Genomic DNA, 10,189 nt, shown 5'->3' with positions numbered 1-10,189 from the left:
TGAAGCTGGCAGTGCCACCCCCAGGCCTCCCTGGGTGCTACTGCTTTGGGGTGGAGACCACTGGCCGCTGAACATCACGGTCTGTGGGCTCAGGCCCGCTGCCACTGTCCTGGCCACCAAACACTGTTTCTTTCTATAAATATACGTTTAGTGCTGTAAACCTATTTTCTCTTCCATATGATTTTCTTTTCTGAAAAAGATTTTATTTATTTGAGAGAGAGAGCAGGAGTGGAGGAGGGTCAAAGGGAAGGGGAGGGAGAAACAGCCTCCCCACTGAGCAGGGAGTCCAACGTGGGGCTTGATCCCAGGACCCCAGGATCATGACCTGAGCTGAAGGCAGACACTTAGCCAACCGAGCCACCTAGGTTCTCCTTCTGTATGATTTCCCTTCTTCCTTTCCTTCTTTCTTTTTAAAAAGATTTTATTTATTTATTTGGCAGATTACAAGTAGGCAGAGGCAGGCGGGGGTCGGGGGGAAGCAGGCTCTCCACCAAGCAGAGAGCCCGATGCAGGGCTCAATCCCAGGACCCTGGTATCATGACCTGAGCCGAAGGCAGAGGCTTTAACCCACTGAGCCACCTAGGTGCCCCCCACCTGGTATGATTTTTCTTTTCTTTTCTTTTTAAATATTTATTTATTTGACAGACAGTGATCACAGGTAGGCAGAGAGAGAGGAGGAAGCAGGCTCCCCGCTGAGCAGAGAGCCCAATGTGGGGCTCAATCCCAGGACCCTGGGATCATGACCTGAGCTGAAGGCAGAGGCTTTAACCTACTGAGCCACCCAGGCGCCCCCTGTATGATTTTCTTAATAACATTCTCTTTTCTGTAGTATCCTTTATTGTAAGAATGCAGGTAATATACAAAATCTGTGTTAACTGACTCTTGACAATGTGAGTAAGGCTTCTGGTTATTGGTAAGGTTCCTGTCAGTAGTAAGCTGTTAGTAGTTCAGTTTTGGTGAGTCAGAAGTTTTATGTGGGTTTTTAAACTGCACAGCGGGTTGGTGCCCCTAACTCTTGCTTTGTTCAAAGGTCAACAGTAATATGAAATCTGTTTCTGATCTGAAAATCTCATGTGTTTATTCCGGACATTCATGGAAGTCTAAAATCTCCAGGAAAGAATTTCCATTTCCAGTTCCACATGTAAGGGGCTTGGAAGTCACTATTTCATCTTAACAAGTAAAAAGCTGAACAGACAAACCCTACAATTCTTGAATACATAAGAAAGGGGAGAACACAAGGCAAAGTCCTGCCCCAAGAGTGGAGAGTCCAACAGGCAGACACAGGGAGTCACAGCTCAAAAGAGGAGCAGAGATTCATGATTAGAATCTATTATGGAAACCCGTACCATGTAAGAAAAACTGTAATTGCTAGAGACTCAGTGTGGGCAAGTCTGGGAGGAAAATTTGAGGGGGGTCCTGTTCCATGGGGACCCCCACAATATGGTGAAATTTACCTCCAGGAGCTCAACAGATTCTCACAATTAAATATTGGGGGAGGCAGAACACCACAGGGCATCTGGCAAAGGGTGGGGAAAAGGAACTATTTTGAAATACATCAGAACACTCTGTTCTTAATAAGACTTTCCCTTGAGGTAAATCAGCCAGTTACTTTATGGATATCCACAAAATGACTCTAAAGTTTATGTAGAGACCAAGAATATTCAACACAGCATTGAAGAAAACAATGTTGGAGGCCTTATGGCATCTGACTTAAGTCTTGCTATAAAACTACAGAAATAAAGACAGTGTGTGGTATTGGTGAAAAGATAGACAAATATAGATCAGTAGAACAGAACTGAAAGCCCAAAAAAGACCCCCCATAAATATAGCCTTTGACAAAGGAGCAAGGGCAATACAATGGAGAAAAGACAAGTCTCTGTAACAAGTGGGGCTGGAACAACTGGTCATCCACATACAGAACAATGGACCTAGACACAGACCTTGTACCCCTCACAAAAATGAAACCAAAATGGATGATAGACCTAAATGTAAAATGCAAAGCTATACAGTTACATAGGAGAAAACCTAGAGGACTTTGGTTATAGTGACACCTTTTTAGATAGAACAAAGGCTCAACCCATGAAAGAAATAACTGATATGCTGATTTCATTAACGTTAAACTTCTGTTTTATGAAAGACTCTATCGAAAGAATGAGAAGACAAGACACAGACTGGGAGAAAATATTCGCAAAAGACACATCTCATAAAGGCCTGTTTACCCAAAATATACAAAGAACTCTTAAAACGCAACAGTAAGAAAAGAACCAATTAAAAAATGGGCCAAAGACTTTGACCTCTCACCAAAGAAGATAAACAGATGGCAAATAAGCATATGAAAAGATGTTTCACATCCTCTGTCACCATGGAAATGGAAATTAAGACAAGAGAACACTACAGACCTATTAGACTAGCCAAAATCTAGAACACTAACAACACCAAAAGCTGACAAGAATGTGGGGCAACAGAGGCTCTCATACATTGCTGATGGGAATGCAAAATGGCATAGTTACTTTGGAAGGCAGTTGGCAGTTTCTTACAAAATTAAATCTCTTACCACAGCATCCAGCAATTGTACTCCTTGGTATTTACACAAGAGTAGGAACTTATTTCCATGCAAAAACCCACATGTGGATATTTACTGTAGCCTTATTCATAATTGCCTAGACTTAGAAGCAACTAAATAATGAAGATGTCTTTATGAATGGGTACATAAACTATTCCACACAGACAATGGAATATTATTGAGCACTAAAAAGAAATGCACTATTAAGCTATGAAAAGACATGGGGTAGCCTTAAATTTATATTACTAAGTGGGGAAAAAAAAGCCAATTTGGAAAGACTACATCCTGTATGATTTCAACTCTATGATGTTCTGGAAAATCAAAACTATAGAAACAATGAAAAGAACAGTAGTTGTCAGGAGTTGGAGGAGAGGATAAATAGAGCATGGAGTGTTTTTAGGGCAATGAAAATAATCTGCATGATATTATAGTGATGGACACATGTCATTATACCTATCTCAGGCCCATAGAATGTACAACCAAGAGTGAGCCCTAAGGTAAACTATGGACATTGAGTGATTATGATGGTTCAATGTAGTTTCATGCTTGGTAACAAATGTACTGCTTTGGTGAGTGTTGTTAATGGGGGAGGCTATGTGTGTGTGGGCATAGAAGGTATATGGGAAGTCTCTGTACTTTATATATTTTGCTGTGAACCTAAAATTGCTCTAAAGGCTTATCTTAAAATAGCTACAGGAAAGTAAGAAAGTGAGAACTGAGAAACTAAAAGCAAAACAAGCATGTAAAGAAATGGGAGACTTGGGGCACCTGGGTGGCTCAGTGGGTTAAAGCCTCTGCCTTCGGGTCAGGTCATGATCCCAGGGTCCTGGGATCAAGCCCCACATTGGGGCAGGGAGCCTGCTTCCTCCTGTCTGTCTCTCTCTGCCTGCCTGTCTACTTGTGACCTCTGTCAAATAAATAAAATCTTAAAAAAAAAAAAGAAATGGGAGACTTAATCTTTACATCAATAACCACATTAAATATATGTGGTCTAAATATACCAATTTAAAGATAGAGATTAGGGGCACCTGCGTGGCTCAGTGGCCAGAGGCATGACCTCTGCCTTCGGCTCAGGTCATGATCTCAGGGTCCTGGGATTGAGTCCCGCATCGGGCTCTCTGCTCGGTGGGGAGCCCGCTTCCTTTCCTCTCTCTCTCTGCCTGCTTCTCTGCCTACTTGTGATCTCTCTCTATCAAATAAATAAAATCTTTAAAAAAACATAAAAGACAGAGATTAGCAAGTTGAATTTTAAAATGTCCCAACTGTGCACTGTCTACAAGCTACTCCTAATATTTCAAATAGATTGAAAAAGAAAAGATGAGGAAAGGCATACAAACATTAATCAAAACAAACTAGGTGGGGCGCCTGGGTGGCTCAGTGGGTTAAAGCCTCTGCCTTCGGCTCAGGTCATGATCCCAAGGTCCTGGGATCGAGCCCCGCATCAGGCTTTCTGCTCAGCAGGGAGCCTGCTTCCCTTCCTCTCTCTCTGGCTGCCTCTCTGCCTATCTGTGATCTCTGTCTGTCAAATAAACAAATAAAAAAAAAAAAAAAAAAAAATTGCTGATCCTCTCATTTAAAAAAAAAAAAAAAAAAACAAACTAGGTGTGGTTATATTGTCAGATAAAGTAGACCTTGGGTCAAAGAAGATGATCAGGGATGGAAAGGAACATTATCAATAGAAGGGTCAATACCTTAAGAAGACATAGTAGTCTTACGTGTGTGTGCTTGTTCCAAACAATAGCACTACAAAATCTGATGAAAAGACTGATAGAACTAAAAGAAGTAGGTGCACAAAAATATATTTCAAGACTTGAACATCCCTTTTTCAGTATTTGATAAAACAATTAGAAAATTAACAAGAATATAGAAGAATTCATCAGTAGCTGATAAAACCTAATCGATATTTATAAAACATTCTACCCAGCAACAGCAGATTACACATTTTGTTTTTCAAATGCCTGTGGAACATTTACAAGGATAGGGCATATCCTGTGCCATAAAGTAAATCTTAACAAATTTTTAAAAATTGAAATCCTACAGATTGTGTTCTTTAATCATAATAAATTTGAACCAGCTATAACAATAGTAACAAAAAAAAAGTCTCCAAATATTAGGAAACTGAATGACACACTTCTAAATAATACACAGGTAAAAGAGGAAGTCTCAAGGACAGTTCAAAAAAAAGGAATGTGGGCTCTCTGCTCTTCCCTGTTTGACAGACAGCCGCATCTTCAGGTGCAGTGCCAGCTGTGGGCCCGAGACACGATGGTGAAGGTCGGAGTGAACGGATTTGGCCGTATTGGGCGCCTGTTCACCAGGGCTGCTTTTAACTCTGGTAAAGTGATATTGTCACCATCAATGACCCTTTCATTGATCTCAACTACATGGTCTACATGTTCCAGTATGATTCTACCCACGGCAAATTCCATGGCACAGTCAAGGCTGAGAATGGGAAGTTTGTCATCAACGGGAAGTCCATCTCCATCTTCCAGGAGCGAGATCCTGCCAACATCAAATGGGGCGATGCTGGTGCTGAGTATGTTGTGGAGTCCACTGGGGTCTTCACCACCATGGAGAAGGCTGGGGCTCACTTGAAGGGCAGGGCCAAGAGGTCATCATCTTGCTCCTTCTGCTGACGCCCCCATGTTCGTGATGGGTGTGAACCATGAGAAGTATGACAACTCCCTCAAGATTGTCAGCAATGCCTCCTGTACCACCAACTGCTTGACTCCTCTGGCCAAGGTCATCTATGACAACTTTGGCATCGTGGAGGGACTCATGACCACTGTCCATGCCATCACTGCCACCCAGAAGACTGTGGATGGCCCCTCTGGGAAGCTGTGGCATGACGGCCGAGGGGCTGCCCAGAACATGATCCCTGCTTCCACTGGTGCGGCCACGGCTGTAGGCAAGGTCATCCCTGAACTGAATGGGAAAGTCACTGGCATGGCCTTCCGTGTCCCCACCCCCAACGTGTCTGTCATGGATCTGACCTGCCGCCTGGAGAAAGCTGCCACATATGATGACATCAAGAAGGTGGTGAAGCAGGCATCAGAGGGCCCCCTCAAGGGCATCCTGGGGTACACTGAGGACCAGGTTGTCTCTTGCAACTTCAACAGTGACACCCATTCCTCTACCTTCGATGCTGGAGCTGGCATTGCTCTCAATGACCACTTTATCATACCAGGAAATGAGTTTGACAATGAATCTGGCTACAGCAGCTGGGTGGTGGATCTTATGGTCCACATGGCCTCCAAGGAGTAAGAGCCCCCTGGACCACCAGCCCCAGCCAGAGCAAGAGGAAGAGAGAGGCCCTCAGCTGCTGGGGAATCCCTGCCCCAACTTATCCCTCAAAACACTGAGAATCTCCCAACCTCCACTATTTCCATCCCAGACCCCCTGAAGAAGGGGAGGGGCTTGGAGAGCCCTACCTTGTCATGTACCATCAATAAAGTATACTGTATCCAGCCAAAAAAAAAAAAAAAAAAAAAAGGAATGTGAATGACAGTGGAACAAACTGAATGACAGTGAAAATACAACATATCAAAATGCAAGACAACTGAGGTGGTACATAGAGGGGAATGTATAACAGTAAATGCTTTCATGAAAAAAGGAACAGTGTTTAAATCAATAGCATAAGCTCCCATCTTGAGAAACTGGACCAAAATAAGCACAAAGCAAGCAGAACAGAAATAATTGGGCAGAAATAATAAAAAATGAGGGCAGAAATTAAAGGAATTGAAAACAGAAAAATAATAGAAAAGAATCAATGAAACCAAAACAGATTCTTTGAAAAGATCAATAATATCGAAAGACTTCTAGCAAGACTGACAAATTTTAAAAATGGAGAAGAAAAATTATCCATATCAAGAGCAAAACAAGGTATATATTAATATCGACCCTGCATACCTCAAAAGGACAACAAAGGAGTACTGCACACAACTCCATACACAAAAATTCAACAACTTCGATGAAATGAACCAAGTTTTCGAAAATACAAATTACCAAATCCACTTAATATAAAATAATTGAAGTAGTTTTGTAACTTTAGAGATACTGAAACTACAGTGTAAAAACCTATCAATTCCAGGTCCAAGTGGCTTGCCTGGAAAATTCTACCAAGCATCTATAGAATTCAATTCTAATTCTAGAAATCTCTCCCAGGAAACCCTTCCCACTCCTTTATATGAAATCAGCATTAACCTATCAGAAAGTGCAATGATAGCACAAAAAAGACATCTACAGACAGCCCTCAAAACATAGATGTAAAAATTCTTAACATTAGAAAGCAGAATTTATCAATCTATAAAAGAATTATACACCAACACTACATGGGTTTATTCCAGGGATGCAATGGTAGTTTAGTATTTGAAAATCGATCAAGGTAATCTGCCATTGTATTAGTTCCTTACTGTTGCTGTTACAAATGAACACAAACTAGGTGCTTAAAAACACAAATTTGTTATCAGACAATTCTGGAGATCAGAAGTCCAAGATGGATTTTTTTGGCCTAAGATCAAGGTAGTCAAAGGAGGGCTATGTTCCTTTCTGGAGAATTTAGGAGATGATCTGTGTTTTCATACTTTCTAATGTCAAGGGGATTCTTGCCCTCCTTGGCTCATGGCCCCCTTCAGTCTTCAAAGCCAGCAGTGTCCAGTTGAGTCTTTATTACATTACACATCACTCTGACACTGACTCTTCTGCCTCCCTCTTTTACATTTAGGGACACTGGTGATTGCATTGGGACCACCCAGATAATCCAGAATAATTTCCTCATCTCAAGGTCACATGATGGGCAGGAACCTTACTTCCATCTGCAAACTTGATTCTCCTTTGTCAAGTAACCTAACGTAAATCACAAGTCCGAAGCATTAGGACAAGACCATCATTGGGGGCCATTATTCTGCCTACAACAATAAGCTCTCCGGTTGCCTGCTTCTTGGCCCTGTCTTGGGCTCTTTCCCTTCCCCTTGTTATTCCTTGGGCATATTTCTCTGGTCATCTTTCGGTTTGCTAACCTTGTTCCTATCCCAGAGCCTTGCCTTCTCTACTCCCCAATTGCCCCAGAGTTTGCTCCTTGGTACCTTTGAGGCTGCAGTCAAATAGCCCTTCCTCAGGTAGGTTGACCTGATACAGAATGGCTCCCTCCATTCTGTGACTTCACTGGCTGCTTGAGTTTTCTTCAAGGCACATTCTTTTTCGTTTCCCTTGTTTTTTTCTGTCTCACCACCCTCCCACCTCCTGTCTTCTCCATAAGGACAGTGAATTTGGCCTTCTGAGCCCCTGAATGGAGTGGGATATGGAGGCGGCTCTTAGTGTATATTTGGTGAATTAATGAATAAATAAATGGCAATAATCTGCAAATAATGAGGGCAGATTGTTGTTCTTGATGACATTTTTTGCCTCCTTTCTGTTTCATGTCCTAATGTATTGCCCAGAAGTTCCGGAACACTGGTAAGTCCTAATGGTGATAACAGGCATCCTTGTTTTGTTTGATTTAAATAACAAAGGCGCTAGGGTTTTCCCACAAATTAAAATTTTGGCTTTGGGTTTAAAATAACATGTTCAAGTACAAGAGTACTTAAAAAGCAACATGTTCAATACCTGCTTTTGCAGCAAGCTCTTACTAGTAGTGTTTTATCAAACATTTACTGATACAAGATAGACATAGATTAACCTTCGTTACATTTTAAGACAATTCCAGCTTGGTTGAAGTGAATTTGTCCTTTTTAATCTAATGTTGAATTCTCCCTATTAATAGTTTGTCTAGGAACCATGCGAAAGATCGGCTGAGGCTTTTCTCGCTTTTGGTCCTCTGTGTAAAGGTCTTCCTTTTGTCCCTGAAGCTGCCTGTGGAGCAGCCTTCCTGCTGCGGCAGGGTGAGGAATGGAGTGGGTGGGGGAGTTGGGGGGTTGTTGAGCTGAGTAAGAATGGAAGTGCTGAAGGGTGATGCTATCCTGTTTCTTTTCATTTTGTGTGTGTGTGTTTTTTTTAAGACTTTATTTATTTGACACAGAGAGAGATCACAAGTAAGCAGAGAGGCAGACAGAGAGAGGAGAAAGCAGGCTTCCTGCTGAGCAGAGAGCCCCATGTGGGGCTTGATCCCAGGGTCCTGGGATCATGACCTGAGCTGAAGGCAGAGGCTTAACCCACTGAGCCACTCAGGTGTCCCACTTTTTGCAGTTTTAAATGTTTCTTGGTTAGAGTTGAATCAAGCCATGCATTGGTTATGGAGGACCAGATTGACAGCCAGGGGTGGGGGGGTACAGGGAGGAGGTATCCTTGGTCTGGTCTGGCACACGGCTGGGTGTGGCTGCTTCCACCAGGGGCTCCTGACAGGAGAAGAAAAGGTCACTGGTTAATGCCCTTGAGGTATTCTAACTCCCCAGTGAGGGAGGCATTTTAGAGATCCCAGACTGAAGCCCAGACAGGTTACTTGCTAAACATCCCCCAACAGATGCACTTTGGGTTTGAACCTGTGACTGTCTAACTTGAAGTCTGTGTGCTTCCCACTGGGCCGTGTCCCCTTTCCCAGCCGGCACCTTCGCTTTGGCTGTTCAAATGCCACAATTATGAAGTGAGCCCAGGTACCTTTCCCTCTTCCATCCTCCCATAGGACATGCAGTGTGGTATTGCCTGTGGTTCTGAAATGTGGCAAAGGCCCAGAGCTGAGGGCAGAGAGCAAAGATTCTTCCCAGCGTAGGAGGCAGGAGCTGAAGTAGGGCAGCCCCTCCACACAGGAGGACGGGGGAGTTTCTGACCCAGCTGGTCAAGGAGCTGGGGCAGAGGGAGGGTCCTTCTGGAGAAACCCTCCCCTTCCTGGATATGTCCCCACTCAGTAGAACAGGGTGCTGGGCTGCAGGGAGCCCAGCGTTGGCAGCACACAGGCTGCTTGTCTCCTTGGGCAGTGTGTGGGCTGGGGTTCCCTCAACCACCTGAATAGCAGACAGTGTATGGGGAGAGGTGCCTGGGGTCCCTAAGGGTCAAGAAGCAGGAAGGCAAAGGACCTGGCAGTTGGTCTCAGAGTGTTGTCCCCACCCCCCACCCCCCCCACCCCCACTACAGGGGAATATAGGGAAGAACAAGGGGAAAGCTGACTGGAAAATCCCCCCAACCCCCATCACACCCCCCTCTACCTCTACCACAAACCCTCTGGGAAGGAGGAGAAGAGAAAGGAGGATTCAGCTCAAGATTAGCTGTCAGAATAAAACAAATGAAGATGGCTAAAAAGTTGGGACACTGGGCCAAGGGTTCTTAAGGGAACAGCTCCCAAATGGAGGAGACCCCCAGAAGATGGCTGGGGGACAGTGACAGTAAAAACAAAACCATTTCAGATGGATGGCTTCTCAATCACTGGTTTCCACACTATTGGATTACTGAGTGGGTTCCTGACCCCACGCACCCCACATCACTGTTCCTACAGTATCACAGTGCACATGCCAGATTTTCCAGGTAGAGTCTGGACGGAGGTACTAGTATAGACCGTGGGGATGAGGGCTGGGGTGACATGATGAGCATGCCCTGGGGGTGGTGTTGGGTGGCTTTCTCAACACCCCCTTTGCCCTAACAGATTAGTCTGAACAGCTCCGCACATTCTCATCTCCCACATCGGTGATTGCTGGGGGA

The 10,189-nt window shown here is 43.9% G+C and overlaps 1 pseudogene; it reads left to right on the top strand.

Moving 5' to 3' along the window:
- Positions 1–4,823: 4,823 nt before the first annotated feature.
- LOC123953756 lies at positions 4,824–5,978 on the top strand (annotated as a pseudogene).
- Positions 5,979–10,189: the final 4,211 nt, after the last annotated feature.

Source organism: Meles meles, chromosome 12 (genome assembly GCF_922984935.1).
Source record: "Meles meles chromosome 12, mMelMel3.1 paternal haplotype, whole genome shotgun sequence".
NCBI lineage: Eukaryota > Metazoa > Chordata > Mammalia > Carnivora > Mustelidae > Meles > Meles meles.
The sequence above is the reverse complement of the archived record's forward strand: the minus strand, read 5'-3'. Positions and strand labels throughout refer to the sequence as shown.